This window comes from Cyanistes caeruleus, chromosome 3, assembly GCF_971803275.1.
Source record: "Cyanistes caeruleus chromosome 3, bCyaCae1.hap1.1, whole genome shotgun sequence".
Taxonomy (NCBI): Eukaryota; Metazoa; Chordata; class Aves; order Passeriformes; family Paridae; genus Cyanistes; species Cyanistes caeruleus.
In genome coordinates this window covers 42,179,127-42,202,320 of record NC_141703.1, presented here as the reverse complement: position 1 = coordinate 42,202,320, position 23,194 = coordinate 42,179,127, and the positions used below count along the sequence as shown (strand labels likewise).

General features: G+C 37.4%; 1 protein-coding gene and 1 long non-coding RNA gene across 2 annotated transcripts in view; one reads left to right on the top strand and one right to left on the bottom strand.

Annotated features, from left to right (window-relative positions):
• GPC5 (glypican 5) overlaps positions 1-23,194 on the top strand; it is a 584,277-nt gene that overhangs the window by 460,318 nt on the left and 100,765 nt on the right. The gene's annotated exons all lie outside the window — the stretch shown is intronic.
• Positions 15,488-16,997, bottom strand: LOC147654111 (uncharacterized). The gene is made up of 2 exons (XR_015285452.1): positions 16,643-16,997; positions 15,488-16,494 (listed from the first exon to the last, which is right to left on the bottom strand). It is a non-coding gene; the product is annotated as an uncharacterized LOC147654111 (long non-coding RNA).

Here is a 23,194-nt window from a genome sequence, read left to right as displayed (position 1 = left end):
TGCAAAACAAATAAGCAGTTGGATCTCACTCGGTAAAGTTTTGTAAAACTGCAACATTGTGACAATAAAAGAACATAGCAACAACTCCAATGCTTCAAAGTGAACAAAAATTCCGAAGGAGAAATATGTAGTTCTCTGATTTTTAATCAACAAAATAAAGTGCTTGGCATACCTCTTCATCCCATCTTCATTTGCATCTCCAATAATAATAATAATAATTTCATTCTATTAAGACCTTGTTTCAAATAAAGTTTTGCTAGTCAAACCTGACTGTGTGTGAATAAAGCACTTAAAATTCTTTCTTTAAAATTTAGCAAACTCCATCCTTTTCACGTAAAAAGAAAAAAACAAACAAGCCAAAATCTCTATTTTTTGTTTATTCAAACTTTTTTTGGGGGGGGAAAAATATCAAAGACAAAAGTAATGTTTAATATTAGAAGAGTATTAAAGTAGGGATGTTATTTTAAATTACAAACTGAAATTGAATTTCAGAATAATCCTCACTAAGAAATCCCAAGTGGAAGAGAGACAATGAAGAGATTGTCATGCATGAACTGTATTCAGTTTAACGGGATTACTGATATTGATATGCTCATGCTCTGAAGAGAAGATTTCAGAGGGAAATAAGGAATAAAGTAGGTGTGGGAAGAATTTCAGGACACAATGTATGTCTCGTCTCTTTCAGTGTAGTATGTTTATTCTTTGATAAAAAGAACAATAAGGAAGGTTGAAAATGTTGTCCCCTCACAGATATATTTTGGCAGTAAATGTATGAAACTTCAGGAAAAGTTCTGTGTTTTAAAGAAATAAATATGCTAATAGGAAAAGAGATATTATGACATCAAAAGGGGAAGAAGTGCATGCCTTTTATGTTTTAAAAATAGTTTTGATGATAAGATACAATATTTCATTTACTAATTTTTAATAGCTACCTGTATACATTTATTCTCCAAATAAAAACCTGAGATATTATGAATATACACATTCTTCAGTGAAATCGCTCAGGGATCAAACCAAACCTTCTGGAGAAGGTAGCTTCAAATGAACTTTTTGGGAAGAACTGATAGCAGAATTTTCGGACATTGCCCTACAAACACCTTCACAAGGTTTGAAATCAGTGCAGCACAAGTGTTTTAATTTGCATTATAAACAAAGAAAACAAGCATGATATAAATGGTCTGCTTTATCAAGATTAGAGTAGCCTGGAAGCTAAAGGAGGGGATTAACAGCATTTGAGCATACTGCTGATGGATAAAGCACATGAGCTTTTTTATGGCCTTGAAGACAGAGGAAAAATGTCTTTGTTGTGTTCTCCATTCATAGCATCTAGCCCTGAACTGCCTCTGATGCCAAAAATTACGATTAACTTCTTTGTGCACTGTTTTTTAGTAAAGTAATGTGAATACTCTCTTGTAGCTCACCACAATGAGATTTTTCACAACATGAAACTGAGGGCAGAGTAGACATGTGAAGGATGTTCTGAACATGGCATGAGACATTGGAACAGCTGAAGACTGCTATAATAGTGTTGGAAGACTGGCAATGGTGACAGGATACCGGTTTTGATCAAAACTGACCATAGATGGTAATTTTTGCCAAATAGGTTCCCTTGAACTCTGCCTGAACATTGCCCAGAAGCATGACCAGAAGGACCAGGACTAAGCCAGGAACTTTGGCAGAGTCCCTGCTCAATGTTCCTCCTTCCTCTTTTATATATGACTATCGGCATGACTAAAGGGGCTGGGGCTAATCTCAGCTGATCCTTCAGGCTCCCCTTTTGATTAATGAAGAAAGAGTTAATAACTTTTACAATAGTGTTCTATTCTGAGTCTCTAGAATTGTCTGACTTTCTTCATTGAATGTAAGGAATAGTATTTGCATATAATTTTCAACCTCTGTGAAGTGTCCTCAAGATGTATGTAAATTATAAATGTAAAAAAAATTATGATATTGACAAAATTAATTTAATTTTTTCATAAAAATCAGATGGGAATAAGTAGATCTTATAATATACTCTGTTTTACCTCAAGGGAAACAAGACCATATTTACATTTTTGGCTAATTCAGCTGTTGCAACTAGTTACTAGACATGGTCATGAGTTTGGACATGACAATTCCAGAAATTTAAGTAAATCAAAATAAAGCATGTAGAAAGAGAATATACTTCATGCAATGTGAGAGATGTCTGTGTATATCTAAGAAGCTCCTGGTATTTGGTTTCTTTTTCATAAACATTAAATAGGGATAAAAAGGCTTGAAAATAGCCAGTTTCCATTTCAATTTCCCCCTGTAGTGACTATGAACTTTCTTTCATATTCTTCCAGAGACACAGCTGGAAGTCATGTGGACACCCTAAAATCTCTAAAATTACACTCAAAACCTATTGTTAGGCAACTGAACTCAGTATTGGATTAATTTGATTTACAATTAGAATTTTATAGGAGATGCCAAACACACCACAGCAAGCACCAGTTCAGAAAATGAGCTATACATCTCCTTTGATCTTCCTTCACATACGTAAGTTATCCAAGAGAAATGTTTTGGTTACAACCTCCTGGCCATATATGTAAATTTTCAAATGAGACTTTGGCTGCCTTTGCACATAGAATAAAATTAAAGCTGTCGAGTCACACAGTACTCTAATGTTTTTCATTTTAATATATTAACACAGAATCACATAATTGTTAGGACTGGAAGAGACCTCTGTAGATCATCCAGTCCAAAACCTCTGCCAAGGCAGGGTCACCTAGAGCAGGAGACGCAGGAATGCATCTAGGTGGATTTTGAATATCTTCAGAGAGGGAGACTTGGTGAGCCATAAAGGCTTGGCATCTTGTTCCAGTGCTCTTCCACCCTCAATCTAAAGAATTTTTTTCCTCATTTGAGGTGAGACTTCTTGTGTTTTAATTCATGGCCATTGCCTCTCATCCTGTTGCTGGGCACCACTGAAAAGAGTCTGGCACCATCCTCCTGGCATGCGCCTTTGAGATGTTTATAAACATAGATGAGATCCTGTCTCAGTTTTCTCTTCTCTAGACTAAACAGGCCAGCTCCCTCAGTCTCTCCTCATAAGAGGAGATGCTCTGGATCCCTCATCATCTTTGGGGCCTCCAATGGACCCTCTCCTGTACTGAGGAGCCCAGAACTGGACACAGCACTCCAGAGGTGACCTCACTAGGGCTGGGCTGAGTATAGGAGCAGCATCATCTCCCTGGACTTGCTGGCCACACTCCTACCAATGTACCCCAGAACACCACTGGCCTTCCTGGCTAGAAGACCACACTGCCAAATAATTGCCAGCTTGTCATCCTCCAAGACTCTCAGGTCCTTCTCAGCAGCACTGCTCTCTAGGAGGCCAGCCCCCAACCTGTATGGGCACTTGGGGTTGTTCTTCCCCAGCTGCAGGACCCTACCCTTGCCCAGTATTTATCCCTGGAGAATGCAAATGACTACAAAACTTCAACTGGATGCTACTCCACTGGTCACAACCCTCTGAGCTCTGCCACTTAGCCACTTCTCAGTCCATCCATCTAACCCACACCTGAGCTTACCTATGAAGATGTTATGGGAGAGTGTCAAAAGCCTTGCTGAAATCAAAGCAGACAACATCCACTGCTCTGTCCTCACTGTCCCATCCTGCCGTTCCACCATAAAAAGCTCTAAGATTGGTCAGCCTGATTTCCCCTTGATGAATCCATGCTGGCTACTCCTGATGACCTTCTTTTCTTCTACATGCATGGTGATGATCTCCAGAATGACCCGTTCAGTCACATTTTCAGGGATGGGGGTGACACTGACTGCTCAATAGTTTTCTTTATCCTCCTTCTTGCCCTTTTTGGAAATGAGAGTAACATGGGCCTTCCTCCATTCATCAGGCACTTCTCCCATTCTCCATGGCTTTTCAAAGATAATGGAGAGAGAGCTGCAGAGAAAAATATCTACCAGCAGCCATGGGTGCATCCCATCAGAGCCCATGGATTTATGGATGTTTAGTATGGATTCCCAGATAACCTGTTACCCAATTCCCTATGACCAAGGGGAAATCTTCCTTTCTCCAGCCTTCTCCTCCTACGTGTGACATCTGGGACTCCTGAGGGCTGAGCTCAGCAGTTAAGACTGAAGCAAAGAAGGTACTCGGTAATTCTGTCCTCTTGTATCCTCCGTTACCAGGACACACATATGATTCAGCAGTGGCCCTGCATTTTCCTCCATCTTCCTTTTACTGCTGATGTTCTTGTAGAAATCCTTCTTGTTTTCCTTGATGTCCTCTGCCAGACTTTATTCCAAGTGGGCCTTGGCCTTCCTCATCATACCCCTGCATATTCTGACAATGTTCCTATAGTCCTCCCACATGGCCTCTCCCTTTTCCCACATCCCATAATTTTTTTTCTTCTGTTTGAAGTTTACTAGAAGCTCCCTATTCATCCATGCAGGTTTCCTGACTCCTTTGCTTGATTTCTTGATAGACTTGATACACTTGTCCTGAGCTTGGAGGAAATGGTGCCTAAATAATGATCAGCTCTCTTGGATTCTTTTCTCTTCTACAGCCCTAACACAGGGGATTCCTCTAAGTAGGTCCTTGAAGAGACCAAAGTCATGTCTCTGTAAATTTAGTTTTCTAGTCCTGCTTACCGCTTTGCTTCCTCCAATCAGGATCCTGAGTTCCACCATCTCATGGACACAACAGCCAGAAATGTCTCAACCTTCACATCTTCAACCAGTCTCTCCTGGCTTGTTAGTGTATAAGATCCAGCAGCACACCTCTCCTCATTGGTGCCTTCACCATTTGCACCAAAAAGTTTTCTTTAATTATCTGCAGAAAATTCCTGTGTTCCTTGCTGTTCTGCCAACAAATATGGGAGTGGTTGAAATCCCCCAGGAGAACCAGAGCCCATGAACATGAATCTATTTCCAGCTGTCCACAGAAAGCCTCATCAAGCTCCTTCTCCTGATCAAGTGGACTACAGTGAAAACCCACAACAGTGTCACCCATATTAGTATATCCCTTAATTCTTACCCATAAGATGTTATCTACTTTGTCTATGTCTGGGTAGAGCTTGATACATTCCAGCTGTTCCCTCCTGCAAAAAACCATCTCACCTCTCTGAAATGTCCTTTTTAGAAAGTACATGGCCATCCATGACAGTATTCCAGTCACGTGAGCTATCCCACCATGTCTCTGCAATCACTGTGAGATTATGGCCCTGTGACCTCACATAGATTTCTAATTCTTATTTATTCCCCGTGCAGCATGCATTTGTGTACAGGCATTTCAGACAGATAATGAAGCATGAAGGTCCCCTAGAAGGGGTGTAAGAGGAATAGCAAAAACGTTTTTGCTCCCTAAATTCTTTACTGTACCATTCTTCTGTGCCCTAATTTACTAAGTTTATTCTTATTACTATTACCTCCTTCAGCTTTCTCAACAACTGCATTTTTGTTGTTCTGTAGGTGTTTGAGTACTTCTGTTTTTACTAACTATTTTTTAAAGTCAGCTCAAAGTTTTGGTACTAAAGTTCTGGAATATATGTGTGCCTCTTTTGGAAATAATTATACTCCCTTTTGAAGGGCTTGCTCCCATTTTAGACTGCATGGTCTGAATAGATAAATTGGTAGTGTGACCTCTAACTGTCAAGGTGTGCATAGGCTAAAGAGAAGGTTGCAGGGAATAGATCATCTGATTCAGCGGGTCTGAATTTTTTCAATTCTCAGTAAAGATACATAGATCTCTTGATTCACTGAATTATGCAGAAAAAATACAAAGCCGAGGCATATGTAATTCAAATTCATATGTCTTCCATGAAGAAAGCAATGAGAAAATTTCTGATTCCTTACCACACATTTATTCTTAAAGAAAACAACCCCACACAAGTATAACATAACCTTGAAAAATCAATAAGTATAATTTATTTTATATTAAAAATATAGGATATAATACCTACAGTTCTGTAGCAATAAATTAGATGCAGAAAATTTTGATGTAAGATTTTCTTATCAATAGCTATTTCTACTTTAATTTTCAGAGATTGATGTTGCTATAGAGACACAACCACTCTTTGAAAGCAATTTAATTTGTAGATAATATACATATCTCTTCTGAAGTCTGCCTGTAGCAAGACTACATGACTACAGTCAGTTCCATCAGACGGTGCACATTGAATCTGCCTTATCCTGCCTGCTTCCTAACCTACAAACAGGGGAAGGAGAGGGGCCCTTTCACTCCCCAGGCCAATATGCATGGTGGTGTCTACATTTACTAATGTAGAAAGGAAGGAACTGAGCTGGAAAATTTTTCTTGTGCCTATGAGTGAACCCAGAGAAATATTGCCTATTACTCTTGCCTCATGTGCATGCTTAGAAAAATTAATATTTTTTGGATGTAACATATGCACACGAACAAACACAAAAGGTCAAGTATACATCTGGCAAATGGAAGTAATGTAAATTTAGCAGCTTGGATCTATCTAAATAATATGTAACTTGGGGATACTTTGTTAAAAAAATATCCTTTCTCCTCAGTGTTATGCAAACTCCCAAGTCACAGTGTGGTACTATTCTACGGACTCTTAAGCTTTGCATTTTCTATCTTAGAAAAGCAGATAGACACCTGTAAGGCTAGAAAAAAATTGCAGAGGTATTAAATCAAAATTCTTTAGCAATGAAGCATACATAAGAACAAAGAACGCTACCTACCTGCTTTAATGTCGTTATTCATACCTATCCTTTTTGTCTTACTGTACATAAAAGCAACATGCTGTAAAAGTAATAACTCTGATTCTGGTTGATGTATGGTATGCTCTATGTGTGCTTTAATAAAATACATGCTGTAGTAAGCTATAGTGCTGCAAACATGCTGTGAACAGTTATGATCCATGCCTGAAGTTGATAAGGTCTGACACAAATACCATCTGTAGGCAGCCCATGTGGAATCAAGATTTTAACCATTTAAACACGAGTAAGAATTTTTTCCTATTCCATTTGTAACATTGCAGAGATAATGTTAAAATGCCTGTTATACAAGTATGCTCACATCTTTATCAATATTGAGTCACTCCCCTTCTGTTATTTTTTTCTGGAATTGAAGTGCACATCCTTGCAGCATTGTTATGCTACCCCCACCTGAACATACCTTTTTTACCTCTGTGAAAATTTAAATAGCTGTACATAGGATCATGCACATCAACACGTGCCTATGAGCCATGGCACATGCGTTTACAAGCCAGAAATGGAAAAGCTATTAAGAATCCACATCACCTTAGAAAAATTGTTGTGTAATGCCAGAGATAAAAAAAAAATGTAAGCTGTTTTGTAGATGTAATTTTTCACACCATCCCACGGATCGCTTAACTAATAATTTTTACTTTTCAGTATATATTAAAAATCTGATAATTATTATAAAAATATTATAGTAATGCTTAGGACAAATAACTTGAAACTCTCTTTTTTTAAAGTGCTGAAGATGTGATAATCTGATTCTTGTTCTGTTTGGCATGTTTTTTTTTCAAGGAAGCTGCCACCATTTGCATATAATAACCATAGAATTTTATTTCTGTCTCCTGTATATTGTTTAAACTCATTCATTTTTTTAGAGGCAGCAGAGTGTGTCCCTGTCATAAAACCAGCTTTGGGCAGATACTTTGGGTGCTTTGGTATTACCCACATATGTTTAGATGCATGAATCCCACCTGTGTCATCAAAACTCTTGCCCTGTTTAGCCAGAAACGGAGAATGCCTGTGTCCAAAGAACCTCATAGGAGCCAGCTATAGAGTCTACCAATTTGCTAATTTGGAGAAAAGCACAGTTTTTCTTCACAAGGAATTGATCTTATGACTCTGAGCTTGTAGGCATATTTTATTTACTTTCAAGTGCTCTTCAATGAAATATCTTATTGACTTGAAAGATTATGCCTGCCAAATTAATCTTTCTCTATTTCTGAAAGATTATCTTATAAAGTTTGTGGCTTTCATGGAAAACAGAGAGGAAAAGTATTTCAAGTCTGTCTCACAGGCTGCTTGTCCAGCCAGTACAAGAACAGCCTCTTTACGCACATCTCGTGGTAGCCAGTGTCAAAGATCTAGCTGAAGCCCAGGTAGTATCCACCACTCCCACCTCACTCTCCCCTCTCACTTCATCATACAAGTTTATTAAGTTGGTCAAGCATGACTTCAGCTTGGTGAATCCATGCTGACTACTCCTGATTATTTTCCCTTTTTTAATGTGCCTGGAAATTGTTTCCAGAATTAACTCCTTCATCATCTTCCCTGGGAACAAGGTGAGGCTTACCAGTCTTGAGTTCCTTGAGTCCTCCTTCTGCCCTTCTTGAAGACAGGGGTTGATATTTAGTTTCCTCCAATCTTTGGGCAAAATTTTTGGATCTGGACACCTAAATAAATGTACTCTGTATGGTCTTAATAGAATATGATTCTGAGTGTAATATGCTCAGACACTAAAATAACACAAAGATTAATATTTTGTAGGCATCATTTTATCATAGGTGAAATTTTTGTTTGGTGTGCTAATTTGCATTTCAATAATTCTCTTGTTACAAGGTTTCCAAATTATTATTATTATTATCTGCAGGTGGTTCTGTGTGTGTCACCCAAATAAGAAATCCTGAAAATAAATACATTTAGAAACTGCTGTAGCATCTTGCTGTCTATGAAAACTGCACTTTATTTATTTATTTTTGTAATTAAAGCTGTATAAAGAACAAAGCTAATATATAGTCTTTGTGCAGTCCAAACCAAGACTTATTCTTTCAAATGTCTTCATATGTGTTTAGTAATACTTGCATGAGAATAAATATTTATCAAGTACTCTGGATTATATTTAAGGATAAATTAAAATTTTTCTTTCTGAAAAAGTAGATTCTGAAACAGCCTTCTCATAAAACCAGCAGAAATGACAAAAGCAGTTGGTTTAAAAAGAGTCTAAATGCTTTCCAGATTGGCTGATGTAATTGCAGGCATATAAACTACAGAACTCAACCACTCAGGACATGTCCTTTGCTCTTATTTACTAGACTTGTGCACATATATGGTAAATGGATTTATCTTTGTCAGTGTTTGTGGGATCACAGATTTATTACTTGTTGGATAGCTCATCTTTGGGAAGCCTGCTCTCTAAATTTAACAACTAAATTAAAACATTTGTCCTTCCTTATATACGTAGGGATTCTCTCTCATTCGTCTTGTAAAACACTTTTCAAAGTAGCTCCAAAAAGAAAGTATATAAATGGTTAACACAATACTTATTTTTAGCTTCACATTCCTATGAAAAAATGGCAATTTGACTGTTTTCATTGTGATTTGAAACCTGATAAATAATGAATAGTTCAAGTGATAATTACCTTATTTCAATATTTACAGAAAACTGGCACTTCATCATCATCAAAGCACATTGAGAATTGTCTTATTATCTATACAAGTGCCTGGTTTTTATAAATATTGAAATTTGGTAATTATCTCTGAGTCTATTTCTTCCTTATCTACTTTTCAGAATTGAGCAAATAGAAACATCATTTAGTTATTTTTTTCCAAATTTGTAACTGGTTTCTTTTTAATGAGAGTGCATATATAAAGAAAGCTAATTGCAAAATAAGGTCAATGGAATGGAATGGAATATCTTTGAATAAGAGGCATCCAAAATAATGACTAAAGACCTTGTTATTCAAATATCTAGATTTAGCCTGAGTCCATTTCTAAAAGGCAAGATCTCTTCACTAAGAGACCTAACTAACAAAAGGAGTGATTGACATACATGCACTATAAAATGAAAGCCTTGTTTTTTTTCTCTCTAGCACATATTGAGCCAGGTTGTGCAGAGCCATTCAGTGTGCTTTGCTGAGTCAAGCAAAAAGATGACATTTCCCCAGGTTGTTATCCCTTGTGAGTCCCTTCAGGACAGGTCAGACAGGATCTGACCAGACCTATCTCTATGTTGCAATTGTGTTTTTCTTCTGTGATGGTTTATGATCACACTGATCGGTACCTGAGATTATCAAGAAGAATTAATCTGCAACAGAAATGTATAGAAGTCTGTTATACTCTCATCCTTCATAACAAAAACTCAAGTAATGGAATGTTATGAAAGAATTTTTGCACCGTCTTAAGGGAACCACTCATAACCTGAAAATAGGGCACAGGTTACTCCACATCAGTATTAGGTGTGGTTTGTTACAGACCTTTTCAGTGTCCTAACTTCAAAATCTCCATTTTTGTCCATGTAGTTGGGCACACTGTGGAGTCTAGCTCTAGTCTGGAGGGATCTTTAGACACATCTGTACTCTATATAAATCAGGGCCTCTGAAGAGGCTCAAACACTGTCCACTGATTGTCCATATATCCCAATTATTTGCCTGCTCCTCATCAGGTTTGTCTCAGGTTTGAACACTCCAGCACATGCAGTGGCAAAACATGTAGAAAATGTCCCTGAGAGTAATTTAGATTATTTGTTTATTTACAGCTTTATGTACTTACTACCCATATTCATTTTTGTTCCTCTTCAACTAGATGTACTGACCACTAAAATTTTTAATGAGATGATTGGATGAGACTCACATTATCTAGCCTGAGATGCCAAATAACTTTATTATCTTAGCATAACTGAACAGTAACCAGAAGTCCTTTTTTCAAAGAATATAGGTGGAATCAAAACAATTTGTATGTAGATGTCAATGACATAATATGTATTTTGAGGGTGCATAAGACTAGTCTCACCCTTGTCTGTTTTCCTAGATTCTTCTTTTATACTTTTAGTCTCATTATGATATATACAGTTGTTAGAGATGAACACTCTTCATCCTTAAAAGAATTCTTGATCATCTGCATTCTAGAGCTGTTCAGTTAACCTGTATTTCTCAAATTCTTCCACCCTAGAAAACCTTCACTTGAAATAAAAAGAAGTATCTGATCTTTTTTGCCACCTTTCACCACACAGATATCACAAAAGAACTGCAATGTTGTCACAGAGGTGCTGACTTTATGGCAGTTCAGCATGAAATTATGCCATAATTGAGACCACACAAAATAACAAGTGTTTAATTCCCTTCCTCCTGTGAGATTCAAGTACCTACAGACCTAGACAAGACAAATGTGCATTTTTGGCATTTATTGTATCTTTCTGTTGGAAAGAGCAATGTAGGTAAAAACCCCATTATTCATAACTTAGTGATACATAGCCGGTCCAAGCTGTCTAAAGAGATAAAAAATTGTAGAATTATTTTCCCAAATCGCTGTCATAGTGAAAATAAATTCTAAGTCCTTATGCAAATCTTGTACTGGTGAAACTGGTAACAAAATTGTTTGGATATCCCTCTGCTGTCATTTAATTTTAAGTCTTCTACTGAGCAAAGGCTGAAAGTTACTTCCCTGATTATTCAATATATTACAGAAGATAAATACTAATGTCAGTCCCTGTGCACTTTTCAGGAACAGGAAAGCTATGAAATCTCTGAATTTTCTTCAGTGGCCTTTGAGGCAGGAAGAATGAAATCAGGAAGACATAATTTTGACTTAATATATGATGAGTAAAATCAGAGGTGCAATTTATAAAAGGAAACTAGAAGTGAAGAATACAAAGGGTGCTCTTTCTATATGCAATTCCTGCTATTAAAAATTACTTAAATATATAAAACTAGTAATATGTCAGGTCTAGGACAGTTTAACAAGTAATAAGGCTGAAAATATCACCACTATAAAAAAGAACACATATTATATTTTTTGCAATACCTCTTTTTTATAAATAAATCTGTGATTTTTATTCTATAAAACAGCAGCACCTTTCTCAAATTATATGTAAAGCAATGAAGCCTTCCTTTTTTTCATTGCCTTGTTGTGCCCTTTATTTGACAGTACCAGAGACATGCATAAAACAGCCTCTAGACAGGAAGTAGAAGATGGAAAATAACATGAAAACCCAACTCAATGATGTCTTGCATACAACAAACATAGTAGCATATTCCACTCTCTGCACTCCTGAAAGTTCCTTGCTCTTAATTCTCTTGTCAAGCAGTGGCAAAAGCTGCCCTGTCAGACAAGTGTCTCTGCAGAGCTTTGTGAGTGGTAAGTGGGGCCTCACAAACAGTATCTCAACACTTCCAAGGGCTTAGGCAGAACAAAGATCCATCTATCTATCTATCTATCTATCTATCTATCTATCTATCTATCTATCTATCTATCTATCTATCATCTATCTATCTATCTATCTATCTATCTATCTATCTATCTATCTATCTATCTTTCTATCTATCTATCTATCTATCTATCTATCTATCTATCTATCTATCTATCTATCTATCTACCATGACAGGCAATCCTGTCACAGAAATATAGTCCTGAAGCATTTTCACAGCATCCAGTCCCTGAAATTTGGCATCCACCTTAATCCACAAAAGACTTTTCCAGTCCTACTAATATACAATATCTGTAGCAAAGTGTAAAAGCCATAAATTACAATGTGCCATAAAAAGAGACATGAACTTGTGGGTATATTCAGCAAAGTCACCTAATAAAAAGTGACATATTCCAGATTTCTGTATGATTTTCCAAGTTTCTCAAGGCAACTTTATAAATGTTGTGGTTTTATTACTTTGGCAAGTGAAGACTGTATGTTCAAATAAAGAACATTGCAAACATTATGTGTTTTTATAAGGAATCAGAAGGAAGTATGCCAAAGCATCTTATAAACATCAGAATCTCAAAATTTAGCCACATTATATGTATCCTTCAGGAATGGGAAATTGGACTCACACCATGAAAATGATGACAAAAATTATTTGTTTTCAAGGTAGAACTGCACTATTTTCCTTGTTACAAATAATAAAAAATGTGTTCTAAGTTTCACATTTAATATTTTTAAAATAAGGAGTATTAATTTCAAACTATTTTGCCATTTTTAAATGTTATACAAGAAACTGTCTTGATTTAACTGCAGAAGATAAAAGGCTTAAATCAGAAATATCTCAAAGTGTTATAAAGGCTTGTCTGTCAACGACTTAGGAAAAGTTGATACATTTATAAGCATGCATAACTTACAACAGGCTTAGATAAAGGAATAATTTTAACATATTAATTGCTGCTAATACATTATTTAAAATATGCATGTTTCATTATAACCTGAATTATGAGATGAGGCTTACTGAATTATGAGATGGCTTTTATATCTCTTTATTTCGTTTTGGATGTGTTAAGGTTTATTGTAACCTGCCAGAAACTACCATAACTATCTGCACTTCACTTTCAGAAAATGTTGTTTTCATTACACATTGTTTTTAAGTATACTTAGAGTATTTACAATGAATTTACAATGAATTTTGAAATATGAAAATAAATTTTATGTTATCACATTGGGATTTTGTGTCAACCATAGGTGCCCTCTAGATGTTTAGAATTATAGTTTTTATGTGTTTGTCTATTTTTATATCCATTTGAAAATGTATATATGTTACTGATACTGTAACTGAAGTGTGAAGGACTGGGTGAAGGGCAGAGTCCAAAGGGTTGTAGTGAGTGGGGCTACATCTGGCCAGTGACCAGTCACCAATAGCATTCCTCAGAGCTGAATCCTGGTGCCAGTCCTCCTTAATCAACAATCTGGATGCAGGACTTGAACACTATGCCACTAGGAAGATTTCTGACAATACCAAACTGGGATCTGATTGAACACTCTGCCACTAGGAAGTTTTCTGACAATACCAAACTGGGATCTGATGTTGTCACTCTCCAGGGCCAAAAGGTGTTGCAGAATGATCTGCATACATTGGAGCATTGGGATGAAATTTAACAAGTCCACTTGTTGGATTCTGTACCTAGGACAGAATAATGCTGGCAACAAGTATAAACTGGGAGAGGAGTGGCTGGAGAGGAGCTCTGCAGAAAGGGATCTGGAGGTGCTGGTCAGCAGCAGGGTCAGCATGAGTCAGCCAAGTGTCCTGGCAGCCAGGAGGGCAAATCCCATCCTGGGGTGCATCAAAGCCAGCATCACCAGCCTGTCAAGAGAGGGGATTATGCCTCTCAATGTATTCAGCACTGGTGCAGCCCCACCCAGAGTGCTGTGTACAGTGCTGGGCCCCACAGTTTAAGAAGGATGTTGAAGTCCTTCAGTGTATCAAGAGAAGGGCAACAGGTCCGCTGAAAGGACTGAAGGTTGTGTCCTGTGAGGAGAGGCTGAGGACTTTGGGCTTGTCTAGTTTGCAGAAAAGGAGGCTGAGGAGCCACCTCTTTGCTCTCTACAGCTTCTTGGGGAGGTGCAGTGGAGAGGGAGGAGCTGATCTCTCCTTGGGATGTGACGATAAGATGTCTGGGAATAGTCAAACACTGGTACAGACATCCCACACAGTGTTTAAGAGACATTTGGCCAATGCCCTTAGTCGTATTCTTTAACTTGGTCAGCCCTGAAATGGTCAGGTAGTTGAACTAAAGGGTTGTTGTAGCTCCCTTTCAAATTGGAACTATTCCATTTATTCTGTTATGTTATGCATTTTAAATGAATGAAAATATAGTTGATACTGCTGATGAAGTGTAAAGACTGACTACATCATCATCAGGGAAACACACAGGATGTGTTTAAGTTGCTTAAACATTTGGGATGTTTTCATACATGCTGCCAAGCCTCCAGCTGTGAGCTCAGAAGAATACAGTTCTGTTGTAGGTCTAGCATAGTATCTGTCATATCTGAGAAAATGCTTCTGGGTATTTAAAATGGCATGATATTCTTTGGCTTATGTATCTGAATATCCCACTCATTCAATCATTCCTTTACTCTTTGTGGAGGTACTCCTTGAGTCTCTGTTGAATGTTGTGGTAATTTAGACACATATAGCTCATGTGTAAATATCTGCCCTTAATAGCAGGGCAGGTTGAACCTCATGCCCACTGCTTATCACTGAGTCATTCTCCTATGATTGTACTTTTTCATGTCACCTAGAGTTGAAGCCAGATGATTGATTTCTTTGTCCCATGAATACGAGGTTGTCACTAGTTTCTCAGACACCTACAATACAATGTATTTGACTGAAGATTTGGCTGGTAAGAGTGATTACCTATATTAGGCTACAAAATTTTATCCCTGAAACAATCCTACATGTATAAAGTGATTTGAAGATAACTCTAGGTGAAGCAGTTCACTCAAGACAGTTCAAAAGAGAGAGGAAAATGAGTTTTACCTTTTGTTTTCAACAAATGCCTCCATTGTCTTCATTCTTTGTTCATAGCTGTATTGTTAGGTTTTGTAGATTTTAGCATCACAATGGCAATTGATACTAGGACATCAAAAATGTTAACCAAAGATTAAGTAGGCACAAGAATTTTTTCTGACATGTACTAAAAGTAGATGCCCAGAGAAAAAACCCAACAGCATATGGTAGTACTTCTTCCAGCCTACAAGATTTCCTGAGGCAGAAAAGGTTTGTATGGATTTTTCTGACATGAATTTGTCTAGTCTTCCTACAAGCCCATTTACATTTTTATCATCCACTGTGATACTCTGTGTCAAGGTGATACACACTCTATCTGTAACCATGTTTTGAACCTGACAGCTGACAGCTTCATTTGATGCCTACTAGTGCCTTTGCTGTCAAGGGGCAGAGAACAATAGATCAGTTCTCTACATACTCTATCATTTCCCCCTCAGTCATTTCTTCTTCAAGACTATTTATTTATTCCTTTTAACGACACTGTTTCATACTTCTCATATCCTTTGTTGTCCTTTTCTTAACCTTATCCAGTTCCTCTCTATCATTTTGTTTTCTGAGTATTTAGAGTACAGACAGTAAGCAAAATGCTTTATGCAGCTTTATAATAAGACTGTCCATTTTATTCTATGCTTCATTTCTAAAAACTCAGTAGTTATTGTCACTGAGATTCACCCAAGAGCTTAATGATTTTCTCTGGTATAACTTCAAGATAATTTCTTTGATTGATAGAAATTGATTCAAAATTCAAAAGGGAAAATGATTTGTTGCCATGAGCATCACCTTATATTTACTTACACTGGCTGCATTTTGCTACCTGTTTTCTTCCCTAAACCCCTAAGATGTTTTGTTGAGTCCTTCATAGTTGACCCTGGCCTTCTTTACCTCAAATGGCTTAGTATTAATTAGCAATATTTTCACTTCACTATTCACCTATTTTCTAGGTCATTTATGCATATCTTGAATGATATGGTGCCCAATACAAAGTCTTATGCAATATCATTGACGTTCTCCATCCACAGTGTAAACTGGCCATTTAGAGCCATTTGCTCATTCTCTTTTAGAGCCATCTTTAAATATTAACCAAGACCCATCAGTCTGTAGTTTGCCAAATAAATTTTTGTGATATCCATAGTGAGCTGGATCTTCTTCAGCACTTGCTTGTTATAACCCCAGAAAGTTTGTTGTGACAACACAGGGGTAAAACTCTCTTAGAGGTATTTCCACCTCTAAGAAGTGAGATTAGGTGATAAAATATCTTCCTTGGCCCACAGGTCTGTGGAATTCTGAAGACAGCAGCCATCTGAGAATGAATAAGAATGTGAAGAGCATGAACATGGGGGATTCTGTGACTGTGGCTACATTGTATTTATAAACTAACAAGCTCATAAAAGTATTGCAACTAGTGCCTTTTAATATTAAAATGCAATAAAATCTTACTGAACCCTCACATTTTCTCCACATGTCCCAGAAGGCTTTCACAGAATGAATACAAGAACAGCTATGAATCAAGTATAATTCTGGCTGTAATAAATAAGATCAACAAGCAGCCCTAAGGATAACTCCAGCACAGTAGTTTACCATCTTTTTTATTAGTTATATAAACAGCCTCAAGATATTTTGTCATGTGATATCCCCCTGGCATCGTTAAAAAACCTGAAACCTTTTAATCTGCCTGTAAAACTTGTAATGTGTAGCTCAGTTTTGCAGCCCTGTGCCTTATCTCCATGTACAGCAAAGGCTAATTTGTCCCCTTTAAGCCTTTCACTGCAACCTGATGCTCTCTTAATCACCCCCTGAAACTCTGCTCTGTTTATCCTCTTTTACAGAGACAGGTGCAAAGGATTTTATTAATGCAATACCTTCTTAAGTGGTTTAGTTTATCCCTTACTATTGATCCAATGGTTTAAATCCATTAAGAGGGTGCGAATGGACACTTTTATTCTTTGCTTAATAGAATCCATTCTAGAAAAAATAGGACATAGTATTCTGTCCTCTTCTACACCTTTTTTTTTTTTTTTCTGTAAAACCTGAGACCAAAAGCATATTACAGAACATCAAGCTGCTATGTATTTTGGTTGACATTTGTTTTTCTGTCTGTTAATCTCCAAGTAATTTATTCAGATTTTTACAATTTATATATAACATTTTTTGTAATAATATTAATATTCTAAATATGACTACATACTAAAAACCTGCTGAACTTTTCATACAGGCTATATGTTACACAAGACATGGGCATAATGGAGAGACTGCAGGGAAGGGCTACAAAGGTGATTAAAGGTCGGGAGCATCTCATTTGTGAGGAAAGTCGGAGACAGCTGGACTGATCACCCTGGAGAAGAGAAGGCTTAGGGAAAATGTCATCAATGCATACAAAAAGGGAGGGTGTGAAAATAACAGAGACAGGCTTTCTTCAGTGGTGCCCAGTGACAGGACCAGAGTCCTGGGCAGAAACTGAAACACAGGAGATTCCCTCTGAACACCAGGAAACAATTTTGATCCTGAGAGCGATTGATCAATCACTTGCACAGCATGCCTACAGAGGTTGTGCATTCTCCATTTCTGGAGATCTTCAGAAGCATCCTGGACATGGTCCTGGGCAGCCATCTCTTAGTGGCCCAGCCTGACAATATGATTGGTCCAGATGACCCACAGAGGTCCCCTCCAACCTTAACCTTTTTTAATTCTGTGAAAGAGTTAATGAAAATTCAGTCTTGCAATCTAAACATGCAAAATTTTTTTTGAGCATTCTCAGGGATCCCGTTCATTCAAGATAATACTAAATCAGTCTGAAGAAGCCTTTGTGGTTTCCACATGAGTTATGATACGTAGCAGAGTCAATCCAAATGTTTAGTGTGCTCTGTCCTGGAAAGAAATGCAAAGATAGTTTCCTGCCATGAGCATTTTAGCAGCTAAAGTAAACAAGCATAGTAAGAGCTGACATTAAGCAAGACAGGTGTAATTTTTCTTTGACATTTTATTACCAATAAATAACAGTAATGAGGTTTTGAATACTACCTAACCCCTTCCATGCTTAGCCATGGAAAACACCAAGTCTTTATGACAATGGCAGTAGAACTAGAAAAGCACACTGTCTTCATTAACAAGACCTCAGGGATGCAGGCTGGTTCACCACCTTTCTTGATGACTTTTTAAGCAGTTCTTTACAGCATGACTGTCAAAGAATGAGGCATCTATATGTGTGAAGAAAGAGTGTTTAGAACAGTTCAGGCTATTCTAATAAAAAGTAATATTCAATTAACAGCCAAGAAAAATAGAGGTGTGCTACTTACACATTTAGTGGAGATGTATGGGATGTGTGCTTGTTTTCATAACAGAGATAGAGCTACTAAAGCAAAACAGTCCACACCTACAGCAGTAGGGAAATAGTTCTACCATAAAATATCTACAGTTTGAAAGCTATCTATTTTTTTTTTTTTAATATGTAAATTTTCTCTTTGGAGGCGAAAATCTTGTTCTTTACCCAAGTTTCATATTTATCTAAGTTTTCTGTGAGTTTTAAAATTTTGCTTGCTCTAAAAGGAGTTTAACAACCTCCAGGTTACATTACACAAAAAAAACCAAAAAAACCCCAGACTATTTCCACTGAAAGAGTAGTACTCCCTTCCTGTAAGACAAGAGGAAGTTTGCAGTCTCTTGCACTTTAGTACATGCTCTCAATGAGGTTATTATGCTGCTATTGGCTCTCCAACAGACTGAAACCTGGTTAAGTACGAAGTGGTTTGCTTTAGCTTGTGTGGTGGAACTAGATTTCTGACAGACAATATGGTGATATTTTACATTCCTGCTGTCTTCAGGAGCTCTGTTATTTAAAATCCTCTCAATTTCTTGCAGTTTTACAGATGAAATAACCATATATTTATACACGTGTTCTCAATACTTGAGAATAGAATGCCCTTCAAGTACGAACAGAAGAAGCTGAATAAGATGGCAGACAAAGGTTCTGTGGATATATTCTTCTTTCCCCTCTCCCCTTGTATCTTCTCACCTTGCAGTCTGGTTAATATCTGTGTGAGCTGACAAGAAACAAGTGACACAGACCTGCTGCCATGCAGTCACCACGTGCCAGCTGACTGCAGCTAGTGCCAGCTCTCACTGAATGCAGAAGAAAGAATCCTTCCAGCCTATTTCTCCTTAAAATATGGGGTTTCTGTCCTGTGAGGATTCAACTTTAAGCAAAGTTCAAAATTTTCAAAAAGAATCTTTTACAAAGACACTGCAAATCTAAGTCATTAATTCACATGGAATAAAATATGTGAAGGCTTATGCATGAAGGAGCGAGTGAAAAGGATTAGAGAGGAAGCACAGGTTGTTTTTCTTTCTCTCTCAATATCTTTCTTTTCAGGTTTCCACTTTTAACTCCTGCATGATTTTTTTAGGGTGCTGACAAGGCAGTGCTGGTGCAACTGTAAGAAATCTTTTTTCACTAATGCAGGAACCAAACATTATTTCAGCTCTTTTTAACCAGATGTCAAGTGTACTTGGTTATGCTCCCAACTATTGGAATTGGAGGGGTTACTGTCTAGTGTAATTGCTGCCTTCCTCCATTCTGCTATTGCTGCCAGTTTCTACTGAGCCAAATCAATCCTGACAGCTGGCCAGATGCTTCTTGTGCCAGTCAGCAGGACTCTGGTCTCAAAAGAGCATCTGGTTATAAGGAAATTTTGCAGCAAACTATACAGGCAATCTTGTTTTCTAAAAATATCAACATAAACACAGAAGAAAAAGTATTCAGTAGCTTCACTAATACACTGTGTTTTTTAAATGTGGGGGTGAACACTCAGCTTTTTCACTACAGATTCTATTTATATCGTATTAATGGAGACTAGTAAAAAGTTGTGGGTTTTTTGTGGATAAGCTATGCATGTCATATCTTTATTACAGTCTGTGCAGTCCACAGACTCAAGAGCAGCTGCCTAAAGTGTAAGCCAACAGCAGAGAACACATTTATCCTAGTATTTGTTTCATGAGATCACGAGTTATTATGATTTGGAAGGTCTTTGGGACATGGACTCTTCAGATACCTTAGACATTTTTTTCTACTACTGTATAATTAGCAAATATTAGGAGGGTTTGGGCTTTTTATTGATCAGAGAAGTTAGAAAAGTACACTTTCTGTAGAAGACATCAGTTCAGTTTTTTTAGACAAACCTGGATTTGTTTTCTTACAGCTTATTTTCACTTTGCTCACAAAACCTTTTTAAGGGAATAATGAGGAATGCAGTATATCCATATTGCCTTCAAGGTAGAGTGCTTCCATACTTTTTAACACAGAAAGAATGCTGAGTACAGATAAGCTGTCTGGTTTTCCATGTAAGCATTTTCTTTGCTCAGTGGAAGCAGTTGGCACTATGATCTAAAAATATGTCTGTTCATCCAAGGAGTGAAGAAGAGGGGATAAAAGTTCCATACAAGGCAAAGGCTATTTGCTCTTCCTCTGGTGTTGGTCCATATGCAGTAGAGTATGCTTTGGATGCCCCTGCATATGCTGAAACATACTCACATACATTTCTTGCAAAACTAGAAAGCAGGTACAGCTGGTGACACCCTACTAAGCCCCCACAGAAGCCTTCCAGTGCCACATACAATGGCTTGTTCTGCTTTCATTTTCTGTCATGAAAACAAGCTGATATTGTCTATAGATAAATTCCAGCATCTGAAGTCCATGTGCTGGATGTAGTTGTTTCTTCTTTACTGAAGATATGTCTGCTGGGGAAAAAAGAATGCCATAAAGAGCATTTCTGGGGAAATTTGTTTATTGAATTAACACAATACTTCTTTCAATGAAGGCATTTATAAATTGCAGCCTCCTTCCAATGGAAGCCTCAGGTTTTCAGCTTTTCCCTCTTTTGGACTTATTTTGACAGTATAAACTATCCTTTAGAGTCATTGTATTAAATTATACCTCCACTAAAGAAACCCACATATATGGTGCACTTGAGCTAAAAGCAGTGGCAAGAGAAAAGGGATCAAACAAGGAATTAAAACTCCTGGCTTCTCATGGGACTTCTCACCCTCTCAGTCCTGAATTATTTCAACTTCCTTTTTCTATATTCAAAAGGCAGTTAACATATGTCCCCATTTTTTTCCCCCCTTTAGTCCCACAGCTTACACTGAGAACATATGTTAAGTGAGGTTTTTTTACTTTCTTTTGTGCTGTAAGTGCTGTCTGGTACTAACTTTTATATCACTATATAATGGATTCCTCACAATCATTGTTTTTTTTCCAGTTAATGGAATGTCCTGATTTTAAAAGTTTAAATGTATCTTGCATTTACATCACTTCAGAAATAAGGGCACTGGAGTTAAATATCCTATTCACTTAACTTCATCTTTATTTCTTCATTTTCATTTTACAACTGAAAGCCTGGAAATTTTACATCTGTTTACCAATGACCACACACCATTTAACATGATAATACCAGCCAAATGAATCTCTCTTAAGTGTAATGCTGTTACATATGTCAGAACTGAACAGCAGTTATTATTGCCCTTAGTTTAAAGGTAGTGAAATTAGCTCCTGGGGATAAATTCCTTTAAAGCACCAATTAGTATGTATCTCTTTTCTTTGCCATTGTTAGTGCAGTCCATTGTGACCAGTGACCAGCAATTCAGAAGACCTAAACATTGGCCCAACATTTCTACCTATGGCGGTGGGACACAGTAATTAAGCTCTTTGCATTTCCTCTCCTTTTTGGCAAAGTGATTTGAGCTTTTATAAAAAAAAAAAATAAAAAATAAAAAAAGGTCCATGTGAGCTTCAGAATCCTCATTCTGAAGTTAGCAGGAGATATTTCTAGTTAAACATTTTGCCCACAACTGTTTTTCTTGCTTGTTTCTTCAATGCCCCACCTCTGTGCTACTCTTTATGTGGGTTTCCTGCACAGGATTAATCCATTTACCTGTTTTAGATCAGGGTCAGCAGCATCCAGAGCAGAACCAGCTGATTGAAAAATCTTGTATTACTGCTATAGAGACCCAGGCAAGGAAAAAAATACTGATTTTTTGATGCCACTCTCAGAATTGAAGGAAGATCTATGTAAATAGACTAAAAGATAAACCAACACAGTAAAAAAAGAGCATCTGTAACTTGATCCTGCACATGAGGAGCTTGGGAAATATGGATGCATTGCTAGAAATATTATGCCAGTACCTGAGAAAACAAAGTGTTTGGGAGGACAGTCTTGAAGAAATCCAGGGGATTCTGAGCGAGATGATGAACAGAAAGTTTCAGTTCTGTTGTAACCAGCCAAGTGAGTATGACTGACACAGCTTTCCATTTTCTAACCTTTTTCCAACCTCTCCTTATGACCTCAACTAATCACAGCCATTTTGTACAGTGAGTTCATTCAGGTGCCTGGGCTCTCTGTATGTATTTTTGCCTCTCTCTTCCCCAGGACCATCTGATTCTGGTGGAGCATCAAGCCTTCTCCCACACCTTGTTCCGCCATCCGGCCTGAGCATGGAGGCAGGTTTCTCTGCTGATTCTCTACGAATGTTTTGGACAGCAGCAGACAGGCCTGCTAATTTTCTTTCTGCTTGTGCCTTTGCCTGCTTTCTAGAAGTTCAGTAATGATCTCTGCTCCACATAGCATTGTCAACATTCTCAACAGAGTGTTGCTGGGGACTGTATCATCTGTAACAGCTGTGCACTTTTAGCATTTGCATAAAGCTTTCTGCCTATGGATCTCATGCATATTTTTGCATGAGAAAACAATGTGAGATGACTTATAGAAAGAACTAGAAAAAATATCTGAAAAAAATCACGAAAAAACACCACCAAACCCCACATTTCCTTTTTTTGCTGGGCAAAGGGCTTTTCTGGAGACCATAAATTGAAGTGTAATACGTTCTTGCTCTTAATATGTCTTGACAGAAATTACTATGTATAATGCAAAACTTAACTTTTGCATCTTAGTGCTCATTTCCTTAGAAGTGAGGCTCACTTAGAAAATCAAATTAACTTCAACTCGACTACC